We start from the raw sequence: 19,458 nt of genomic DNA on the forward strand, positions 1-19,458 counted from the left end.
GTCGCAACCGCTCTCGCTCTGCTCCCCTGAGAAACTGAAGGAGCCAGCAGCTCTAAGAAGGCTGAGAACGGGGTGACTGAATGCAAGAGTTTGGTGTAATTATTATCAACCTAGTTTCTTCTATCCAAGGTGACCTATTTTATGCTATGAAGTATGCCTTGAATAAATATAGACTGCATGATTAAAAGAAGACAAGAATAATATTTTTACATGATTTATTCATGATTCTAATTTCTTGAAGCGTGAACGATTTTGCGCTCTGCAGATTAATGCATAAATTTTGACTGCATTTTTTCAAAAGCATAAATATTGTAAAGGAAATCGAAAATTTCTATTTAAAACCCCGAGGAACTACAGCCATTAATTGTAACTAAAACTGGTTTTCATTTTGTTTTTAAAAACGGTTTTTACGCACCTACTTTTTTGTAAATTGCATTCTCATTGCTACACTCGCGCTTCGCTTTCAATAAATAGGTTAAACAAGCGGTTGTCTTTAAGAAATACAATCATGTGTACGAAATGAAACAGAATGTAAGAAGTAGTTATCTTTTTCAATATAATATAATAAATAAATAAATAAATATGCGGTTATATCTAATCTACTTAGTTGTTGATTGTCTAGAACATTTTCAATTTGTGTCCAATTAAAAAATATCATTAAGATAATTCATAATTCTTTTTGAAAACTACTAGAAATTGCAATTGAAACACCCTGATCTTTTTAAGACAAAAATTGAAGAAATTTTGAAAATCATCTAATTTTTTAAATTTTGTTTTATTCAATAATCATTTCATTAAGGATAGTTTCGAAATATATTTGACAGCTAGTAACAATTTTGATTGAAATTTTTTTTATATACTAGAAAAATAGTTACTCTTCTATTTTCTGAACAATTTCAAAAGGTATCAAAGCATCTAACTTTTTGAATTTTCTTCAAAACTGATAATGCTACTTAAACAATTTGCAAGTATTTTTGTCAGTTATCAGAAAAATTTGCCAAAACTTCAAAAATTAAAAAAAAAATTTTCAAATTTTGAAAATGCTTTAAATTTTCTAATTTTTGTTGGAAATATCTAGTTAACGAACTTGATCTGCATTTTAGGGCCCTGAAAAAGTTTTTCAAAGGCATATACAGACGTGTAGACAAACAGTAAAAATCCGTTAAAAACTGGAGATCCGAAATTTGGATGATTAGATTACACTTTCATGAATGAAAATGTAAAAATGTCCCGGTGTGTGTAACCTCATTCGGCTTATCACATGACCATATCTCGAAAAGTAAAAGTGCTATTATCATATAACTTGGAATAATTATTGCTACAGTGGATATTGAGCTCTGATAAGATTTTTAACAGATTTGTAGGCTTTTTCAGGATGCATCAATTGATCCATTTCTAAGAACTTTTCATGACCTCTTATTATTTACTAATACTGATTTACAATTTTATGAACAAGTTACTAACTTTCTCTATATAAGGAAAAATGCTTTCGTATGGGAAATACATCTGATACATTGTCAGCGCCTTCGAGAAGCATCGATTGAACTGATGTGTTGTGAAATTTCTTATGACCTATTAGTAACGATTTAAATGGATTTTCCGCAAAATTATTCAATGTGTTCTATTCGAAATATTTGAAATTTGTTTGTTTAAATAATGTAAATAATTTGTATGAAAGTTAATTTTAATTGCTACTAATATGTCAAAATATATTTATGAACAGGTAAATTTATCCTTATTGAATATACAAAGACGAAGTATAACGGTTACTGCAACAACTTATGTCCAACTTATATCCACAGATATTATCGGATATCTGAGAAATATTTGTTAGCTTATTGCTCGATATTTATCGTTACAGAATCCTTCAGATTAGACCAAATTTTAGAATTTTGTAACAATTTCAGTAAAAGTTTATGTGCCATACTTATTATTTGGAGAATGTTAATGGAGAAGTTAACATTTTTTTAAATAGTTTGCAGAACTAAGTAGTAGATAAGTATATTTTTATCTATATCGTAATGAAAAAAATAAATCTAGTGCTACAGTTTCTATTCTTATGATTAGCCAACTTTAGATATACTGATTCTTGGCATCGCGTTAGAATACGAGGATTTAAAGACACCATTTTTTCATAAGGGTATTTAATATAACAACAAATATACTTTTGATTATTTTTACTTTGTGTCTTAAATGTTTGTATCGCATAAAAAAATTTAAAAAATGTAATATTACGTTTAAATCAATTAACAATAGAATGCTACATAAGGAGGGTCGATAATAAATAAATGAATTTTCAATTATTTCGGAGACAGGATTTTTTCAAAATAGAGCTATAAAGTTTGGTTTATTTTCATGGAGCCAAGGATTTGTTCACTTCGGTTAAGTAAATATTATTTAGGAGCAAAAGTTCGTGCCTCGAGCCAAAGAAATAATTTCTTTCTTGATATTTCTTTAATACCTAGACATATTTCTGTGAAAAAATGTAGAATATATTGAATCAAAAAAATTATTTTTTGGGAGTAGTCTAGTCGCCACTAATACTAAGACTTTGGTTTAAGATCTCAATCAAGTCCCCTAATTAAGAATACCATGGTTTTTTCTACATTCTGGTAAATTTGAATTTCAACAAATTCTTAGCAATTTTATTATTTATTATGAAAAAAATGTTTAGAACAATGTTTAGCATCTCCGTTCTGTTAGCTTACCTTACATATATCAAGGTTAGATCTCTAGACTCTTCATTTGTTAATAAAAAATCATCCAGACTAACCAATATCATAATTTTTCCTCAAACTGTTGCAAAATCTTATACCTTCTATCAACAACGTTGTTTATTCCTCATAAAATCTTTTGATTTATTGTTCAAAATAATTCTTATAAATAAAAACCCTCAATGACCTTGAATGACTTTAACTATTTATCGAAAAGTAGAAAAATATAAATCATACCCGAGTAAAAATCTTTTGACTTGGTTTCGACTTAAATTGCCTCCAATCAAGACATGCTGAAGTCGAAAAATTCGACTTGCGCATCTATCGGTTTTGAGAAGGAGCCAAGACTTTAATTGATGTCTTGGAGACAAGTTTCTATGTCTTGAACACATATATTAATGTCTTGAGTGGAATTTTTATGACTTAAAGACAAACAGTTTGTCATTTCGAGTGTATACCTATCCTAACAAAAAGGGGCATCCTGACTGTTACAAAATCTAATCTTTTTATTATTAAACAATCTAGTATATTTTTATGGATTATATATATTTAATCAATCTTTTGTTTTTACGTATTTCCAACGGCTTGGGATATTCTACTAGAAAGTTACAATAGATATTTTTTAAAAGAAAATTTTGAAGGGTGATACTCACTTAGACCCACAGATTCGGAATTTTTAAATCAAGTATAACTTATTTAATAATTAAAAATTTTTTAATAATAAATTTTAATCTCATTTCTGAGTAGAAAAAGGTTCGTATCTCAAGTAAACGTCGTATTAGCTAAGACAAGGTTCGTCTTGAGACAAGTAAACGCCGTCTTACCTGTCTTACCTGTCCTGACCATAAAATCAAGACAAGCCAAGTCGAACTCTTCGAAGCATTTTTACTTGGGTAAAAATGCTTTTAAATCGAAAACAGTATTCTGTTGAAAAGTACCCATTTTCAATTTGTGTAACCAATCAAAAGACAATATTTGAAAAATAAAAACAGATTTAGTCAAGTTAAAAATTTTTGAACAAGGCCTTCGTAAAGTTTTAATAAAATTAAAAATGTTGCACCATCGCGTTCGCTTATTAAAGTTTTCCATTTTTAAATTTTCCCATTTTTATAACCTTTTTTTAATTACTATATAATGTTCTCAATAACTTTAGTTGTTTTTTTTACTAAAAACTAGTTCTTTTTCACTATACAATTAGCAAAAATCATGACAAATAAAATAAATAATTTTTTGCCAATCTTTAGTTACCTACTTTTTGCTAATGATATCTATGAAATTTCACTAGCAATTAGTTAAGTTTAAACAATTCTAATTTAGACATGCAATATATTGTATTCTTCGTAAAATAAACTATAAAACTGAAACAGGATGTATTTTGTGTAAATATTTCTTTTTCACTGGTTAGAATTTTAACTAATGCACTTAAAGTTTCATAATTTTAGTTGCAAATTCATGAATTTGGTTATGAGGTTATTTGTTTTTAAATTATTCTTTAAGCTGCCTGTTTTGGTAAAAATTAATATTCTTGTTTGAAACTTCATCTTTTTCGTTAAAATACAATTATTATAGTTGAAGATTCATATTTTAGTTCAAACATTTTTTTTAAAATTGATCTATTCTAATTAAAGATTTATCATTTTAGTTTAAAATTGATCACTTTGTTCGTAAATGTAACTTTTTTTTTTTGAAAATTAGTTTCTTTTTGTTTATAATTTTTCATAAAATGAGAACGTAAAATTTCTATTAAATATTTACTCATTTTAGTTGAAAACTCATCTCATAGCTTAAAAATTAATTCTTAAGTTCGAAACTCAATTCTTCCATATTTGGTTGAAAACTAATACTTTTAAAATAAAAATACAACAATTTTGTTAAAAATAGATTTTTTTGTAGTTGAATATTCGAAGATTTGGTTGAGAATTGATATATTTTGTTGAAAAACCTTCTCTGTTAGAATATTTATCGTTTCAGTTTAAGATTCAACCATGTGGTTAAAATGTCATCAATCTTGTAGAAAATGCAATATTTTTACTCGAGAAGTTAGAAATATAAAGAGGAGAACATATGAAATTGAATTTAAAATAGTGCTCATTTCATTTTCTCCAAATATGGATTAATATGCATTGGATTTTAAGTATAAGAAGATATCCCAAGTGCCAAGTTACATACGACCCAACATTGGCCCAGAGTCGGCAAAAATATTGTCGAAGCTCGGCTGCCAATATTGCACCAATGACGGAATGATAACTATGGTCTGTACTTGAAAGTCAATGCTTGGCTGCCCTTGTCGATCCAACACTCGGTACCAATATCGGAACAGAGCTGGCTGCCAGCGTCGCGCCATTGCCTGATTGATAATTATGGTCGACCTTTGGCAGCCAATTCTTGGTCACTATTGGGTGATACAGTTGACCAGAAGAAGGGTGCCAATGTCGCGCCATTGACGGATTGATAAATATGGTCGACCTTTGGCAGCCAATTCTGACCCACTAATCGTTTCTGCAAATCAAATTGGGAGAATCAAACTGAGAGAATTACAAACTAAAGTGCAAAATAATATAAGAAATTACAGTTGAGACAGTTTATCTAAATGTAAAACAAATCTATCCTATGTCGCTATAACAACTTTGCAAGCAAGCTTACGTGTCTACCAAAACTGTAGTATACAATTGCATGAATTTATAATAGTAAACATGACCTATAAAACTATAAAACTTTTAACATAAGACAAATATTAAGATTTTTATTATAACAAATATATACGTATAGGTAAGTAAAGATTTTTACTAACTCCGGAAAGATACAATCACGAATAAAGTGATCTCTATTTATTCCTGTAAAAAATTTTTGTCCGATGAGACATTAAATTCAGACGTGGATCCAGCTGATGATACATTCATCAACTTGCTTGCAGACTCTTCTTCATCACTGTTAGGACTACTTTTTCTTTTTCTTTTTAATTCCCAAAATCTACATAACTAAAAATAACTGCTCATGATTGTTGCACTTTATTAAACACTCCAGCCTATACTCTGTCTTGATCGACGAGACCGCAAATTGCTAAGCGTAGATTTAAAATCTGTTTGATGGCGGGCTGAACCCTGGTAAACATGTTTGGCCAGAGTAAAGATGAAGCTTGAAATAGCAGTGGGCCGAGCCTGGGCCGAACTCTGGCTCTTGCTTCTAAAACATGGTTTGCCGTAGAAAGAGTAACACCGAACCCAGTGATGCGCGTTTGATGGACCAGACCTTGACTTTTCCTATTAAAACATGTTTTGCTAGAGTCAAGACGAAGTTTGAAACAGCAGTGCGCTGAGCCAGGGCCGAAATCTGGCTCTTTCTCTTAAAACATGGTTTACGGTAGAAAAAGTCAATACCGAGACCAGTGATGTGCCAATCATTGGGCCAGATTTTGGCTGATCCTCGTGAAATACGATTCGCTGTACTAAAAGTGGTAATTGGCTCAATACTGCACCGTTGATGGGTCAAATATTGGTGGTGGATCAACAAACTTATATAGCCAATATAGGTAGCCAGGACAAGAATAGGACTGGACTGATTGAAATGCCGACATTGGCCCAATAACTTAAGCCGATCTTTGGCTACCGAAATTGGACCAAGCCTGGACCGTGTGTTCAGCTCCGGCAATTCGCATTTGGGGAAAATAAAAAATTGTATGAATTATTATTTAAATTAATTGACTTTAAGATACAAATTCAAGGATTGGTTAATTATATTCTTAGTATTATTCAATTATTGAATCAATAAATGGTGCTAATATATTTAAAGATGTCTCGTAATATTATTCGTCAACGTTTTCTAAATTAAACATATAAATTGAATCCCGAGAAACCAAAAAAACATTATCCATAATTAACTGGGGAAATTATACATATTTTAAGTCAATTGTTTTAAGAGAAGTGCAAAATACTTGGATGGTTGATAACTACGAAAGTTTGATAAATAATTGCAATTTTCTGTGAAAAATTAAAAAAGGTAAAGTCAAAGGTTTAAACTTAAAAAAGAAGTACAACCAAATTTTTTTTTTAAATCACAAGCAGAAATCTGTTGAAAAGTAGGGCATAAAGACTCTGAACGTTTACAATTAATGTTTAGTCCATTTATGCAGAGTGATAATATGACCTCCTTCTTGATTTAATAGTGCTAAGAATCTTTTAAACATTTCTGTCTTTCAGGTTTTATATTTTTATAACCTTTTTCAATTATTATGTACATACCTAAGTCCATTTATTTATTTACAATAAGCTATTACCCAAGTGCGAATTGCCGGAGCTGAATACACGGCCCAGAGTTGGTCCAATTTTGGCAGCCAAAGGTCGGCTAAAGTTATTGGGCCAATATCGGCATTTTAATCGGCTCAGTGTTGAGCCAGTACTGGCGGCCTGTATTGGATATTTATATTTACCGATCCTCCACCGATGCTTGGCCCAGTATCGGCACTTTATTGCGACAAGTCTTACTTTTAGTACGGGGAACCATGTTTCACGAGGATCAGCCAAAGTCTATCCCAGTGACGGCACATTACTGGGCCAAGTGTCACTTTTACCACGGCAAACCATGTTTTATTTAAATCGGCCCAATGCTGAGCCAGTGCTGGCAGCCTATATTGCTTATTTATATTTGCCGATTCTCCACCGATGATTGACCCAGAATCGGCACTTTGTTTCGCCAAGTCAAAGTTTTAGCAACTAATAAACAAATCTTACACGAAAGATAAACAAAAATTTATTGAAAAATTGTCAAAGTACACGATGAAATTTGTTAAGATCTGCCATTAAAAATTGTTAATGTTTATGAAAAATTACTTTTCCTGTCATTGCAAAAAGTTGTAAAGCAGGCTACAACGAAAAAAAAAGAAATATTACGCGAAGAAAAGTTGTAATCGATTCAAATTATTTATTTAAAAATTATTGTATTGATATTCCTGTTAACATTTCGTGTATTTTACATTTACACAACGTCGCATAATAATAAATAATTCGAAAAAGAGAGCTTAAAATTTGCTTCTTTAACTTTTCTGAACTGCGGCTTATGAGGATGGCTTTTTCACAGAGTTTCAACTTGTCAGTTTAGCGGAGTGGTTAGCACGCCCGACTGCTAGGCGATAGATTTGGGTATATAAATGTAGGTTCGATACCCCGTAGCGTTAGAAATTTTATTTGTAATATAATGTTCAAAATGTAATATATGTATTCAATCTAAACAGGACTATTAATATTTATATTAAAAGTTCTCGCAATCAATTAATATTTATTTTTTAAATATCTTTTTTGTCATATCCTTAGACCGTAGCCAGTGTTGGGCCGACAATGGCAGCCAAACCTTGGATGCCAAGTGCAGGCAATAGTTATCATTCCGTCATTGGCGCGATAATGGCAGTCGAGCTTCGGCAATATTTTTGCCGACTATGAGCCAATGTTGGGCCGTGTGTGACTTCGCACTTGGGTAGTGGCTTTCTTTTACTGAATTGGGAAAAATCCAAACTAAATGAATGAGTAATTTCCTACTCATTTTTGGAGGAATATATAGAATATATAGAACCGAAAAAGTTTTGAAAATTGATAACAGATCGCCTTTAAAGAATAGTGAAAGAGGACATTGAATATGTGTAATTAGTTTATAGTCCATATTGATCTATTACAATTTTCAAAAATTTTTAAAATTCTTATTTTTCTGAACTTGGTTCATACAATTAAGAAAAAAATTTGAAAATAAAAATAGATTAGGTTGTAAACATGCAGGTGGAACTTTGATAAGAACCAATGTTTTTCGTGCACCTCTTTTCTACTAAAGATAGAAAACTTTGATAAGGGGGTCAGGCTTAGACAATTTTAAGGTTTGTTCGTTTTAAAGGTTGATGTCCCAAAAACCTCAGTCTATATATGGCCCGGCCTCAGCATCTACATATCAGTACAAAAAAGAGGTAGACGCATTGTTTTTTCTGCTAAAATTATAACTTCCTGATTTTTCTGGTGTGTTTATATACCCTATACGAGCACGATGAAGTTCTTCATCCTTGCTTTAGCAGTAGTTTCTGTCAGTGAGTATAAGCGAAGAAATTAAAGTAATTAAAAGATTTCCTGCCGATTTCATATTCATTGATTTTTACAATCAATCACAATATTTTCCTCGCATTGCAAGTTGTTTAGTTTTTTTCAAGTTCACAATATCGAATATTTCGGCACCTCCAAATGTACACAAAAAAATAATGTTAAATTAATAAGAATATTGAATATTCGGTTTTTGTACGAATATTGTCCTTATTAAATGATAATTTTTTTTATATGTAGAAATTTATGTTTGGCGTCTTTAGAAATAAAGGGCAGCAAGCTTTTTTGTAATTCTTTAAAATAGAATATTGTATTAAACACATATTGTTGAGGGAACGTCATTAATCTTTACAAAGTCTATGAAAATCATCAACTTTATTTCATTTTGATTATTACACAGTACATAGACCATAAAACATTTCTATCATTTACACATTCTTTATTAAAATTTTTTTCAGGTCTCTCAAAATGCTCCGAATTAGTAAATGGCCCGGAAAGAACTTATAACACAAAAGAAATATTACATGAAATTTTTAATATTAAGGATGATGATTTGAACGAAAAATGCGACAATGTTGACGAAGACCAGCAAGCTAGGTGGGATAAAATAGAACAAGCTGTTTCAGATCTTCATGACGCAGTGCAAGCTCAAAGTAAAGAAGACCCAGAAAAATGGGAAAACTTGACCGATGCCGATAAATACAAGGCTCAAATAAATGTCATCAAAACAGCGCTACCATGCGCAAATGAAAATAAAGTGACCCAACTTCTTGAATTCTATAAGCAGCTTAAGCAAGAGTAAGTTCATTTAATATTTTATACCAATATTTAGTTCAATATTTTTATTTATGGTGTTCTTATGTGGATTTTACATAAGATACAAACTTTTTTTAAAGAGAACGTTGCTTCATTTTCAGAAAAAAAATTTCGCAAAGTAGTTATACCCCAAAAGGAATATTAGAAGCATATTTCAATATAAAGGATGATGATATAAACGAAAAATGTGACAAAGTTGAATCAGATGAACAAGCTAGGTGGAACAAAATAGAACAAGCTATTTCAGATCTTCATGACGCAGTGCGAGCTCAACGCAAAGAAGATCCAGAAAAATTGGAAAACTTGACCGATGCCGATAAATACAAGGCTCAAATAAATGTAATCAAAACAGCGCTACCGTGTGCAAGTGAAGATAAAGTGGCCCAACTTCTTGCATTCTATAAGCGGCTTAAGCAACAGTAAGTTCATTTAATGTTTTTCACAAGAATTTCATGCAATATTTCTTGTTCTAGTGTTTTTATGTGTATTATGTATAATATTCAAACATTTTTTTAAAGAGAACGTTGCTTTATTTTCAGAAAAAAAAATTCGCCAAGTAGTCATACCTCAAGAGGAATATTGGAGGAATTTTTTAATATAAAGGATGAGGATTTGAATGAAAAATGCGACAAAGTTGACACAGACGAACAAGTTAAGTGGTACAAAATAGGACAAGCTGTTTCAGATCTTCATGACGCTGATCGAGCTCAACCTAAAGAAGATCAAGAAAAATTGGAAAACTTGACCGATTCCGATAAATACAAGGCGCAAATAAATGTCATCAGAACCGTGCTACCATGCGCAAATGAAACTAAAGTGACCCAACTTCTTGCATTCTACAAACAACTTAAGAAACTGTAAGTTTATTCAATATTTCACGCAAGAATTTCGCATAACATTTTAAAGAATTAGTGCCTTTATGCGTTTTTTCTTTTTCAGACCAGAAATCCCGCTAAGTAATTATACCCCGAAAGGAATATTAGAAGAATTTTTTAATATAAAGGATGAGGATTTGAATGAAAAATGCGACAAGGTTGACACAGCCGACCAAGCTAAGTTGAACAGAATAGGACAAGCTGTTTCCTATTTTCATGACGCTGTGTTAGATCAACTGAAAGAAGACACACACAAATTGGAAAACTTGACCCATGTTGATAAATACAAGGCTCCATTGAATGTCATCAAAACCGCGCTACCATGCGCAAATGAAGCTAAAGTGAGCCAAATTCTTGAATTTTATAAGCAAAAGTAAGTCTTTAAAATGTTTTACACACGAGTGTGGTACTCTCTTTTTATTTGTAGTTTTTTATTTTTGTTTCATATAAAATACAAATATTTTATAAATTGAATATTGCTTCATTTACAGAAAAAAACAAAATTTAAACCATTAAAAATGTGTCAGCAGAACCAAATAACAAGAATATGACGACTTCGGATGTTTCAGCAATCTAATCATAACACACTCTTATTAAAAACCGGCAATGTGGTCTAGTGGTTAGCAAGCTTGCCTCTAAACAAGAGCACTGATAGGACGAGTGTTCGAATCGGCCAAAATGTTGAATTTGTTTATATAATTTATTTATAAATATTTGGTATTGTTATGTTTTATAAAATATTATTAAATATTTATTATCTTAAGGAATACCTGAAGGCGTTCTGGCTGTTGAAGGGAAATATAATTTGACAATTTTTTTCACCGATAATAAGACTATGTGCTGATTGGTTCATAAAATTTGTTTATAACAAATAAATGAAATAATAAACAAATTAATTGTATTCTGTAACTCCCTAAAAATTTATTAAAGACAATATAAAGTTTACCTAATCAGTTATTAAAGCGTAATAAATTTTTATGCAAAAAATTTCAGTTTTTCCATACTTAGAGTGAAGCAATTATTAATAAACGAATATAGGAAACAACAGTTTTGGGCGTCAAGCTTTTCAGAATTTAATTAACTTTAATTTTATCCTTAACTCAAAATTGGACAAACATTAAAGGGCGTGGACATTTTTGAACGAAAAAGTGCATTTCCTCCCACTGTGCGCCGTCGAGCTGCCGTTGAAAATTGCTCATTTTCGGCGCAAAGTTAACCCTCTAAGCTAGGAAACAATTCACCCGGATATTTTTCGAAAAAAGAGGAAAGAAAAATGATTTTTAAAAATTTTTCAGATTACAATAGGATTTTTTTGTTTTGTTTGTTCGAAGCGGTCTAAATTTGGTCGTTGGATTCTTCTTTTTTTTTAACAGGAGTTTGCAACCAATCAGGATGAATGGTGCCATTACACAAGGTATCCTTTTCCTTGGATTTTGAGTACGAATCTTCACCTGCTGTAAATTTATTTTAAAGTTTTGCGGCAAAAACAATAGACGGTAGTTTCATACTTGAACTCGGATCAAATTGGAATCCCATCCTGAAAGTACACTGTTAAAAATGTTTGGAGTCCTACCACATATCTACCAGAATTCTACAATACAAGCGTGAGGTAAAATTGCAACCATGGTGTTGGAATGACGATATTGCAATGCATATATTGTAAGTGTTGTAAATCGTGAAGTCATCGTCCAGCATTCCAATACATGTATTAGAGCATTTGTAAGATGAAAATTGTGCACAAGGAAATTACCAACAGACAAAATTACTTAAAATGGTGAGTCAACAATCCGGGTGCACCGGGTCGAGCACCAGGTAGTTTAATACGTATTCAACGAGAACTTTAAAAAAATTAAAATTTTGTGAATAATGAAAATAGATCCAAATGGTTAGTCGGCGACCCGGGTGTACCAACTCGCGCTCTAGGTATTCCAGCACGTATTCTATGAGAACTTTTTCAAAATTTAGATTGTTTCAAGAGCCAAAATAACTAAAAATTGTGAGTTGACGATCCAGGTGCACTAGATTGAGCACTACGTAGTTTAATACGTATTCTACGGACTCTTAAAAAAATTAAAATTTTGTGAATAATTAAGACAGTTTCAAATGGTTAGTCGACGATTCGGGTAAACCAGGTCGTTCCCTAGGTATCTTAGCACGTATTCAGATCGAGCACCAGGTAGTACAATAAGTATTCTACGAGAACTTTAAGAAAATTTAAAGTTTATAAATAATGAAAAAAAATTCAAATGGTTAGTGGACGACCTGGGTGCACCAGGTGCACCACCAATTTTTAAAAAGCTCTCGTACAATACGTGCTGAACTACCTAAAGAGCGACCTGGTTCACCCGGGTTTCCGGGAAATCATGATTGTAGCTCAAGAAGCCTATAACTCTACGGCAGGTGTTTTCGCGTTGGCATGCTGGTAGGGCTTAAGCTTTCCTCTGAGAACAGCACCAAGAGCCCATTTATCGTGGAAAATTTTTTAAATACATATCGTCATTGGTTGCTCATCGAGAATTTTTGAACACCCCTGGAGCCTACGCTGGGACCACAGCATAGGGGATGGTAGCGGTGAGCTACATGGTGGGCAGGAAAATCTTGCCGACATACTCGAAAGGGCTACTGTCCAGCCAGAACATCAGCAACAAGTGGTAAGCAGCAAAGTTGGGAGCCCCTAGCCGACCACTTCCACAGGAACGCCACAGCAGCGTATTTATTTTCAAACCCATCATGATGAGTACTTGATGTGCTGCCAATTTTAATAAGAGATAGAAATGACCACAACTTCTTTTGACGGGTTGGCGTTTCGTCAGAACTTTGAGTTGAATTTCCCAGCAATGAAGACAGTAACCCAAAACGACCTGAAACAATGAAGGCGTCAGATAATAGACGAGAACCTCTACTTTAGAAGAAATATCAACCGAATAAGATCTGAGGTTCAGAATTCACTCCGCTAACAACTCCAGGGTGCGCAGACTAAGAAGAGGATCAATTAGAAGCCGGAGAAGAATGGAGATGAATGGACATGTGATCAGATATTACTTTCGGGCAGCCACCTCATGCCAGAAATCAATTAAAAGCATCAAAAAACAGGTGCAATAACAACTAGCAGCACCTGTAGTGCACCCTTAAGGTACGGTGGAAAAAGATATTCATATACCCATGATACGAGACCCTTCAGACGAGCGGAGGTCGCATTTGGCGGATATTGCAGGGCGGCCCCTGTAGTAGCATCCTGTCCGTGCTTCTGCTGAATTCATTAGAGAGCTCCATGATTTTCCAATTAAAAAAAATTGTCATTTAGTGGAAGAAATGGTGTAACTCCTTTTGAATCTACTGAAATTTTCTCACTCTTATAAGGGATTGTCCATAAACTACGTTAGCACTTCTTTGGGGGGGGGGGGGCTTACAGAACCTAGAGTTGGTTTAAGGAAGGGGAAGGGGGTCCCAGCCAAAGTAACGTTACACGTATGTGGGCCATTATTTTTCAACTGCCCCAACTTTAAAAGTCACGTTGTTAGATTTTCTGTAAATTCTCGAAATATTTTCACCTACCTAACCGTACTTAATTGACAAATTTATATATCACGATTACCACCCCTCTTCGAGTAATCGCGGGGGGCGGGTGCTATTTTTAACCCCAACGCCTGCGTAGATATTTTCAAAAGCCGGTAACTTCCTTTGTATTTTAGCGATTTAAATTTGTATGAGGTTTTTCGAAAGGTTCTTTTTCACTCTTTTATTCAATTTTATTAACGGGAAAAATTTAACCATTTTTCTAACAATTTAATTATTTATTTAACTTTTTTTGCAAAATCTACTATTTTAAGTATTTTTTAAATAGCTTTAAAAGAAAGCTTGACTTTTTGTCTTTAAAAAAGGTCTGGAATAAAAAGATGGCATAGACAGTCCTTGTGCTCGCGCTCAGACGTAATCCTTTTATATTCCACATACTAGTTTTCAAGTCTACTATTTCTTCAAAGGGTTCAAGTTCATTCAAAATGACATGAAATCAGCTAATTATTGATATAAGAATATTTTCTGGCGGGTCAGAGGAAGTTCAAATTGTTTTCTATTTGTTATAAAAAATAAAAAATGCAAAATACTCTTTTCCGAATTGACGTTAATATTTCTCACTATGAATGATTTTTTACTATTATAGTTTGTCAGTTTACAATAATTATAGACAGTCGTCCAAAAATTTCATTTTGTGAACAATTTTTTCTTCGAATATATGCATAGAAACTCTTATAACGTTTACCCTCGGCCTTGATTTCGGAAATTTAGTGATTGGATGCCAATAACAACCTACTTGTATTTTCAGAAGTCACTTGTTTTTAATTCCTTCTTTATGAAATTATGTGCAAAAAAGATTAAAAACATATGACTTTCAATAATACAAGTCGGATGTTATTGCGCTTAACTGCTCAATTATATTTCAACTTCACTCTGAGACAAAGTTGTCTTCAAAAAAAGCATAGTCCTTTTTCCTATTTTGTTTTGAACCAAATATACATATTTTTTATACAAACAGACATATTTCCGTCGACATATAGAAAGGGACCGGTAATGCTGTGCGGAGAACGGTAATGGGCTGTAGAGAGAGAAAAAACATATGAGACGTACACCTATCTCTTTCTAGATAAAGCTGATTGGTAGAGAATATTTTCGTTGGGTGAAGTTTGCCGCAGCACAGGACCGTGCTTTGTGTCGCGAGTGCCCCACTAATGTGACGTTTATCGCACTTTTCAGAATTGATTTATTTATAATTTATTTAATTATAATTTATTGTAAATAAATATAAAAAATGGTGGCAGCTTGTGTAGTTTGTGGGCGTTATCGTTTGTGGACGTTTATATAGGGATATGTTTTCATACGTAAGTAAAGTTATTGAATATAGTAAAATAAAAAATGTTACAACAAAAACAAAACCTCAAAATATGAAGTTTTGTACCTATGCAATACAAACGGTTATTTTTTATGTTATAGAAATATTGTTCAAATTTTTGAATCTAATTTTGAATCCAATTTCAAGACGAATTCAAGGTAATCAAGTTTTTAAAATAATCTATCCGAAACAGGTTATTTTACATGAATGTTCTTTAAAATTCAATTTATTATAACTACAAATTTCTAATGTATTGTTTATCTTTTTTTTAATTAACCGTACAGAATTTTAAGGCAATACCTAGGGCCACCAATTCACTTGACAGAGTCCTGAAATAGATAAAGGTAGGTCTACGTCTCATCTGTTTTTTCTCTCTCTAGAGCCCATTTTAGTTCTCGCCAAAGCGTTACCGGTCCATTTCTATATGTTGATGCATATTTCGCTGTAAGATTATATGAAGATTGTTGTAAATGCATAATGTTTTGTTTTGCACTTTTGGACTTTATTTTTCTAACATATGATTTTAAACAAAACATTACAAATAAAATCCATGATTAATGATATCAACGGAAAAATCTTGAGGTATTTTTTGTGATAATGCTTTTGGCAAGAAAAATTAATGGAAAACACCAGACTTAAGACGCTTGTCGGTAGAAATTTAAAGCGAATTGCATCAAGAGCCAGATAGCAACGTCCAGCAGATAATTAAATTTTGAACTCTTATGTCATCTTTAGGACATTGGGCGTCTTAGAGACGTTGATTGGGCTGACATAGGACGTCCTAGGAACGGCCCAAGCACGTTCTTGGAATTTTCATAGTTTCAAAATCAAAGTAAATAAAAAAAAAAAAAAAAATCAAATTAAGTACCCCGAAGTATTCTAAAATCGCATTTCCACTTTCACTTGGTAGACTCTAAAAACTATGATTTTATAGATCATTGGCATAATATTTATGGATATTCTATAATTATTGTAAATTGACGATCTATAATAGTAATCTATAATTCTTAAAACATTAATTAGCTGATTTCGTGCCATTCTGAATGAACTTGAAAGATATGCTCATAAAAAAGTGTTAATCGTTTAAATAGAAAAGAAGTTACAGGCTTTTGAAAATACCCGTGCATGCGTTGAGGTTGAAAATGTCACCCTTTCACCACTTGAAGAGGGGTGGTAATTTTTGTAGTAAATTCTTCTTTTTGCACAATAATTTTTCTTTTTTAATTGAAAATTCAAATGTTTGCTTCAGAATTCTTGAATTTTGTTATAAATTCGTCTTTTTGTAGTGAATTAATCTTTTTGTTTTAAAATTAATCTTTTTTCGTAGTAAATTATTTGACCAAAAACATTTAATTTTAAACATAAATTTTAATTTTCTACCGAAAAAAAAATTTCGGTATAAAATTAAAATTTTTGTTAAAAAATAAATGTTTTTTGTTACGAATTTTACAATTAGGCTTCAAAGCTGAACTGCTTTCTCAAAAATTGAAAAATCTTTTTTTCTTGAAAATTCAAATTTTAGCTTCAGAATTCTTGAATTTTCTTTCGTCTTTTTTGGTAGTAAATCCATATTTTTTTTCGAACTCATCTGTTTTTTTTTTCATTCAACAACTAGTCTTTCAGGTTGAAAATTTACCTATGCCATTTTTGTTAGAAAATATTTCTTATTTAAGTAAAAATTCAAATTTTTCTTAAAATTGAACTAGTTTGTTAAAAATTCGTTTTCTTGTTGAAAATTAATTTAGTTCAGTTGAAAATTCAACTTTAGGGTATAAAATTAACTTTTTTATCAAAATTTTTAATTTTTTTCTGATAATTCAACTGTTTTTTTATAGATAGTTCGTGAAAATCACGTTTGTATCTTGACTTAATATATACAAAAAAAATCAGTATAAGATATTCTGTAAAATCCATGTCAGAATGTTTCTCAATAAACCAACATTTTTTTTTAAATTTCAAATAATTATGAATCTAGTTGCTTATTGAATAAATATTTTCAAATATTATTTTTGCAATTTTTTGAAACATGGATCACTTCTCGCTCTGCAGATCAATGCGAGAATTTCGACTTCATTTTTTCAAATTTCATGAATATTGTAACTTATTTCGGAATTAACTATGATTTGTAACCCTGATAGAATACACTCATAAATTGGATCTGAAGGTTTTTCAATTTGTTTTTAAAGGCGGTCCTTAAAGCACCTGTGGCTTCGACGATTGCAATTAGATTGCAACACATTCAGCTATAGGCTTTACTTCCTTTCATTTAAAGCTCGGTTCTACGTTATCTCTAAAAAATTAATAGTTAGTTTTAAAAGATATTAAAAATTAGTTCATTGCGTTTTCAAAATATCTGGATATTTTGAATTTTGTTCTAGTCAATAATTTCATTAGGATAGTTTCGAGATATGTACGCTATCTAGTAAAAAATTTGATTGAAATTTGATTAGATGCTCAAAAAATATTTTTTTTCTTCTTCTGTATATAACTGTTTAAATTTTAATCGGAATAAAAAATTCAATTGAGATAATTTGCAATTATTATGTCATGTATCGGAAACATTTACAAAAACTTATAAAACTCTTTAAACAATTTTTGCTTCAAATTTCGAAAATACTGTAAATGTTCTTATTTTGGTCGGAACTATGTAAATAAAGAACTTGCCCTTTATTTTAGGACTTTGAAAAATATTTCAAAGGCACATACGAACACACATACAGTCACCCAGGTAGACACCGACAAAATGTTATGATTATCGGACTGATAATGTGCCCGTGCATGTAACCTCGTTTGGTTTACCACATATTCATATCTCGAAAAGTAAAAATGCTATTATCATAAAACTTGGAATATTGTAGCCTTTTCAGAAGGTATCGATTGATCAACTGTGTACAACTTTATATCACCTTTTATTATTTACCAATACTAATTAATTAATTTAAGAATAAGTTATTAACTTTTTCTACATGGCGATTATATGTATATATATATATATATATAAATATATATGTTTTTAATTATATATTATTATTGTTATTATTATATTACATTATTATATATTATATATATTCTATTTGGCAGTTGACCTTAAATATTCGTATCGCACAAAAAATTGGAAACATTCTATATTATTGCTTGACTAGATTCACAATAAAATACTACATTAAGAGGCTCAATCATAAATAAAAGAATATTCAATCATTTCGATGACAAGATTTTTTCTATAAGTAAATATTATTTAGATGCATTAAGTTGAACCTCGAGGGAAAGAAATCGTTTCTTTCTTGATATTTTTCAAATACCAAGTAATATTTCTTTACAAAAAATGTGAAGTTTATTCAATTAAATATTTTGTTCAAGAGGTGAAAAAGGTACTATAATAATGAAGAATATATCTAGGTTTCTTTTTCGAAATCCTGGTCAATTTTTTAAAATTACTTTTTAACAATTTTAATATTGATTAATAAGAAAATTATTCAATAATTTTTAGCATCTCTAAGAACCTATTGCTCATAAAAATTTAAAAGTTTTACCTACCATACTTTACCTGACCTATGTCAAGGTTAGATATCTTAAAAGCCTTTGAATAATTGAAATTTTCTAGAGATGTTGAAAATTAATGTTTTTAAACTAAAAATTTAACTATTCAATTTTTCTCAAACAATTTACCCCTTTCAGTTGAAAATTCATGCGTTTTATTAAAAATTCGTCTTTTTCATAGAAATTAATCTTTTCGGCCGTGCAATAATTTAAAATTTATTATTGTTTTAGACTGGTAAAATGAATAAAGATTCAATCAGTGACTAATAGGTGTAAAAGAGTTTTTTTTCTGCTTCTGTTAGACGAACGCTCTTACTAGTATTAGCTACAAATTGAATATTTATTGATTAATCTTTTTGGTTAACAATGAATTCTTTAGGGTAAAAATTTAAGTATTTTGTTGAAAAATCTTCTTTATTGTGGAGAATTAATTTTCTTGTTTAAAAATTCATCTTTTCGGTTGAAGATTAAAATATTACAGTTAAATGTTTATTATTATGGTTTAAAATTGATCCTTTTGGTTAAAAATAAAACTGCTTGGTTGATAGTTAAAC

This window comes from Belonocnema kinseyi, chromosome 3 (genome assembly GCF_010883055.1).
Source record: "Belonocnema kinseyi isolate 2016_QV_RU_SX_M_011 chromosome 3, B_treatae_v1, whole genome shotgun sequence".
In the NCBI taxonomy this organism is placed as follows: domain Eukaryota; kingdom Metazoa; phylum Arthropoda; class Insecta; order Hymenoptera; family Cynipidae; genus Belonocnema; species Belonocnema kinseyi.